A 5,924-nucleotide genomic window follows, 5' to 3' on the forward strand; every position below is an offset into this window, starting at 1 on the left:
TGGGCCCCCCCTCCCGCCATCTCTCCCCCCAATGGGCCCCACCAGACACAGCAGCAAGACCAACAGAGCCCTGGGAACAGCAGGAGGAAAGACGTCCAGAGGAAGAGGGAGTGAACAGAGATGCCCAGGGAAGTGGGAGAGGCAGCGAAGGGGCGAGGCCAGGGTGCCGGCAGGCAGAGGCTGTGGGAGGGCGGAGACTGAGAAAAGGAGGGGCCGGCGAAAGCCACGGGAGGCGGAGGCTGCTGAGAGGACAGATGTTCTTTGGAGAAAACACCAAGCAGCCTCCATGCGATCGATCATCTTCCCTGCGAGGCCCCAGCTGGGCCTCCACTCCCGGCTGTCGCGGTCGCCCCTCCGCCCCCATGTCACATGTGGGTGTAATGTCTACCCCCAACTCCCTGGCTGCAGGGGCTGCCCCTTGGGACACACAAGCTCCCTGCGGTCCAGTCCAGTCAGTGAAGACTATGTAGCATTTCTGCTCTGTACAGTGTTTTAAACCTAAAGAAATGTTAATTCCTGGACTGGGCTGCCACCGACCTTTATCTGATAGAATGCTTAGGGCAGTGGTTCTCAACCTTCCTGATGCCGCGACCCTTTAATACAGTTCCTCACGTTGTGGTGACCCCCAACCATAACATTATTTTCGTTGCTACTTCATAACTGTAATTTTGCTACTGCTATGAATCGTCATGTAAATATCTGATATGCAGAATGTATTTTCACTGTTACAAATGGAACATAATTAAAGCACAGTGATTAATCACAAAAACAATATGTAATTACATGTGTTTTCCGATGGTCTTAGGTGACCCCTGTGAAAGGGTAGTTCGACCCCCAAAGGGGTCGCGACCCACAGGTTGAGAACCGCTGCTCTAACCCAAAGTCCTTCCAGAAGCCACAGCCTCCCCCAGGGGCCCTCAGTGTGTCCCTCCAGGAGGCTGGCCCCAGGGAAGCTCAGGCAGGGTCCCCTGGACTCATGCAAAACTCGGGGGGGAAGGAGGGGTGCCGAGGCCGCCCGGGCCCGCCCCCCGCCTCTGTGGGTTTAGAAACGGTCAGAGCAGGGTACGTCAGGGCAGACTGGTCCTCAGCCCCGGACCCGCACGAGGACCTGGGCTGTCCTAAAAGAAAGGGGGCAGCTGGGCTGCGTATGCTGCACACCCCACTCTCCCCTTCCCTGGAGGAGACGATGGCGGTGGGGTGCAGATCCTCCCCAACACCTGGAAGGCACCCTACTGACCAGACGTCACCAGCACGAACTCAAAGGAGCATCACAAGCCCAGGCGGCGAGGGGCATCGCTGCCCCTTCACCGGTTAGGAAGGTGAACTCGGTGCTGGTACCCGCCCAGGGTCCCGCAGCTAACGACGCCTTGGCCGGCGCCCGCTCCTGACTGTGGATACCAAGCGCTGCTCTCCCTCTGCCGGGAGCCAGTCCATCCTTGCTGTTTCAAGGGACCTGGCATATATGGCATACTGCTCTTAATATGTCTGCTCACCTCCTTGGCGCTGTGTTTTAACCAAGGTCACCTCTCCGAGAAAGATTGTTTCCCCAGGTAGGGATTTTCCCCTGAAGTTAGGGAGGGAATAAAACCCCTTAACTAAGTGCCAGGTGGGTAATTAATCACTCTAACTACGAACAATCATGCTTAAGCTACATAATCTTTACTCCCTGGAATGGAGATAAGAAACGCCCTAACCTTTGGAATAGAGATTGATAGGATTGGAATCAACTGGTATAAATACAGATGTAACAAGACAACAGGAGACAGAACTAGACAGAACTTAGAACCTACACACAGACCTTAGAAGACAGAACTTAGAACACAGAACCTACACACAGAACTTAGAGGACAGAGCCTTCACGGAACCTGGAGACGGAGGAACTTCGCTGGAGAGAACATGGCGGGGGATCCTGGACAGAACCTGGCTACAGAAATTGGCTGGAGAACCTAGACAGAACATGGCAGGAGAACCTGGACAGAACCTGGTGACGGAACTTGGCTGGAGAACCTACAGAACCTGGATAGAACATGGCAAGAGAACCTGACTAGAACCTGGTGACTGAATCTGGCTGGAGAACCTGGACAGAACCTGGCTAGAGAACCTAGTGAGGGAAATGGCTACAGAACCTGGCTGGTGGCATCCCTCCACGCTGCCTTGCTGCCCCGGCAGGTGTGGCGATGTGGGAGCCGAGGAAACGGGACATGCTCCCAACTCCAGGCGCGGCTGCCCCACTGGGCCAGGGGAGGGGAGCCAGGGAGGGAAGGCCCCAAAGAAAGTGAGAGCGTGTCGCTGCACGTCAGCACGCACTCGGTCCTTTTCCCCTTCCCAGTGTCCTGCCCAGCTCTGCTCTGTCACTGACTGGTGTTGGGGTCATTGTGGGACCCTGGAGCCTCAGGAGGGAGGAGGTGGGAGGGGACAGGGCCACTGCCCAGAGCTCTGCCCCTCACTCCCGCGGGGCCTCAGAAGCAGCAGGCACTTGACTCCCTCCTCAGCCTCCTCACACCTCCCAGCAGCTGCCAGCATCCCGCTGCTCTCTGCCAGCAGAGCCATCTATGCCAGGAGCGGGCAGGGTCCCAGGCGGCTATCGGCCATCCTGTCCTTCAGAGCTCGGCCGACAGGGGGCGCCCACAGAACAACTAGCTGGGCACCTGCCAGCCCTGGCAGCCCCCTTTTTCTCTGGTCTGGCTGGGAGTTGGATTGGGGGTGGAGGGGAAATATAGACCACCCCTCCTCAAGGCTACACCCACACCCACTACATCCCCAAGGAGAGAGGTTTAAATTTCACCACATGCTTCTGTAAAAGGCAAATGCTTCCGATCCTAACAGTCATGCCTGCCGTGGCCCGAGTTACTTTAACCCGATTGCTTTCCAAACAGCTGAGATCGGCCCGCATTTAGGGAGAGAAATTGGTGGAGAAAAGGAGGGGAATTTGGGAACAAGGTGTAATTTGGGGAAACATGGCACCATTATTGCCCTAGTAACCAAGTTAACACACGTGTGAATGGCCTGCTGTTCCCAGAGCTGGCTCCTCACCAAGGCGCTCTAGCACAGTCCCTGCCTCTGGGGGGGCAGTGGGGGGGCGTGGAGTGTCACAGACAGAGGCTGCCCCAGGTGGAGAGGCCACGCCCATCACCATGCCCAGGACTGAGACCCCAGACCTGTCCACCCGCAGTGGCAGCTCCGCCAGCAGCACTCGGAGTGGAGCCCGGGGCCCACTCTAACCATGCACACAGCGTCTGAGGGGCATCGTACAATAGCCTGCCCGCCTCCCCACTGTCATCATGGCCAGAAAGGGGGTGGGTCTCAGACACCGTCCTGGACAGGAGCCCAGGAAGGCCTGAGGACAGGATGCACGTGGGCACTGCGTGGGGCTGGAAAGGGAAGTGGGTAAAAACTGAGGACATAGGCATAAACTTTGGACGTTAGTTAATAAGTGTCACTATTGGTTCATCATTTGTGTGAAAAATAATGTGAACAGAGCCACTTAGAACCAGTCTGCACGCCTTACCCCTCAAACCTGTGGGATGTGTAAACTGGGTGGAGCAGCCCTGCCCACCAGGCCCTGCCCACCAAGCCCTGCCCACCAGACACTGCCCACCAGGCCCTGCCCACAGACGCTCCCCCAGCCCCGGCCCACCAGCCACTGCCCCCCAGGCCCTGCCAACCAGGCACTGCCTACCAGGCCCTGCCCACCAGACACTGCCTACCTGCTGGGGTCCAGCCCCAGCAGGTCCAGGGGTCCCCAAATCCAATACAACCTCAAAAATAATTGATTGCCTACAAGTTATAAAACACTTTGTCTACATCAATAAATTGTTTTGCTTGTCTTGTCTACATCAATAGGAGCAATGCTTTTTGTTACTCCATTCAGGAAAAAAACAAACAAACAAATAAGTTCCCAAAGGTGTGGACACAGAGGCAGAGTTCAGGTGATCATCAAAGCGAGGTTCTCTAGCCAAGTTCTGTCCAGGATCTCCAGCCAGGTTCTGTCTTTATTGTCTTGTTACATCTGTATTTATACCAGTTGATTTTAATCCTGTCAATTTCTATTACAAAGGTTAGGGCGTTTCTTATCTCCATTCCAGGGAGTAAAGATTATGTAGCTTAAGCATGATTGTTTGTAGTTAAAGTGATTAACTACCCGTCTGGCACTTAGTTAAGGAGTTTTATCCCCTCCCTGACTTCAGGGAAAAATCCCTACCTGGGGAAACAACCTTTCTCGGAGAGGTGACCTTGGTTAAAACACAGCGCCAAGAAGGTAAGCAAACATATTAAGAACAGTATGCCATATATGCCAGGCCCCTTGAAACAGCAAGGATTGACCGGCTCCCGGCACCTACCAGGCCCTGCCCACCAGACACTGCTCACCAGGCCCTGCCCACCAGACACTGCCAACCAGGCCCTGCCCACCAGACACTGCCTACTAGGCCCTGCCCACAAGACACTGCCCACCAGGCCCTGCCCACAGGACAATGCCCACCAGGCCCTGCCCACCAGGCCCTGCCCACCAGGCCCTGCCCACCAGGCCCTGCCCACCAGGCCCTGCCCACCAGGCCCTGCCCACCAGGCCCTGCCCACCAGGCCCTGCCCACCAGGCCCTGCCCACCAGGCCCTGCCCACCAGGCCCTGCCCACCAGGCCCTGCCCACCAGGCCCTGCCCACCAGGCCCTGCCCACCAGGCCCTGCCCACCAGGCCCTGCCCACCAGGCCCTGCCCACCCGGCTGGAAATGAAGGACACCCTTTAGGATGAGCAGCAGCACATGTAGCTCAAGCGTCACTGGAGTATCTGCACCTGGGAAAGCCCTCCTCCTACCCATGCATCTCCCGCGCTTTCCTACGGAAGCCTGGCTCCGCCCTCCCTGGAGCCTGGGCTCCGCCTGGGCTCTGCAGAACCAGCCTCGGAGCAGCTACTCCTTCCATCTCAGGAAGATCTCAGGAAGCGCTGTCCGCTCTCCCTCTGGCCTCTTATCTGTAGGTCAGAGTTTGTAACAAATGTGCCCCACTGTGTGCGATATTAACAACGGGGGATGCAGTGGGTGTGCTGGGGCTGACTGAACTCTGTACTATCTGCTCAAATTTTTCTTATAAATTAAAATTGTTTTCAAAAGGGCTATTAAAAGTATTAACACTTAAATTACTTAACACAAAAACAGTTCCCTAACCCCCTCCCATCACCATCCTGGCAGCCAAGCGCAGGGCCAGAGCCAGCAAAGGCCTGGAAAGCTGCCTTTTAAACAAGCGCTTGGGGCCACAGGGGCCACACAGGGATCGCTGCCCTCGAAGACAATGTGCCAGCTCCCCGATTTGCATTTGAGATGCCCATCAAGTAAACAATAAACCAGTTATTCCGTTTATTTTATTTTTGTTAATCCTCACCCAAGGATATGTTTCCATTGATTTTTAGGGAGAGAGGAAGAGAGAGGGAGAGACAGAGAGAAACATTGATGTGAGAGAAACACACCGATTGGTTGCCTCCTGCATGTGCCCTGACCAAGGCCCGGGCCAGAGAGGAGCCTGCAACCAAGGTATGTGCCCTTGACTGGACTCGAACCTGGGACGCTCTATCCACTGAGCCAAACCGGCTAGGGCCGATTATTCTGTGTAATAACCTAATTTAAAGTGCTGGCCCCTCACAGATTCTAACCCGGACACTGAGGAGAGCAGAAGTGGCGATCTCCTAGTGGCAAAAGGACTCACAGTGGCCGGACACCCTACTGGACCCCCCCACTGCCCAGGCTGCCGGACAGGAGCAGGGGCCGGCTGCCTCTGCCCCATCCTCACTGCCGCTGACACCTCCCAGGGGGTCCCTTCCCACTGGGTCCCCTACACCGCGAGGTCTGCCCCCGGCATAAGGGGGACACCCTGGGCCCACAGATCCCCATGACTCAGAGCTAGGTCTCCGGAGCCCAGAACCCACACAGCC

This window comes from Myotis davidii, unplaced genomic scaffold, assembly GCF_000327345.1.
Source record: "Myotis davidii unplaced genomic scaffold, ASM32734v1 scaffold97, whole genome shotgun sequence".
NCBI lineage: Eukaryota > Metazoa > Chordata > Mammalia > Chiroptera > Vespertilionidae > Myotis > Myotis davidii.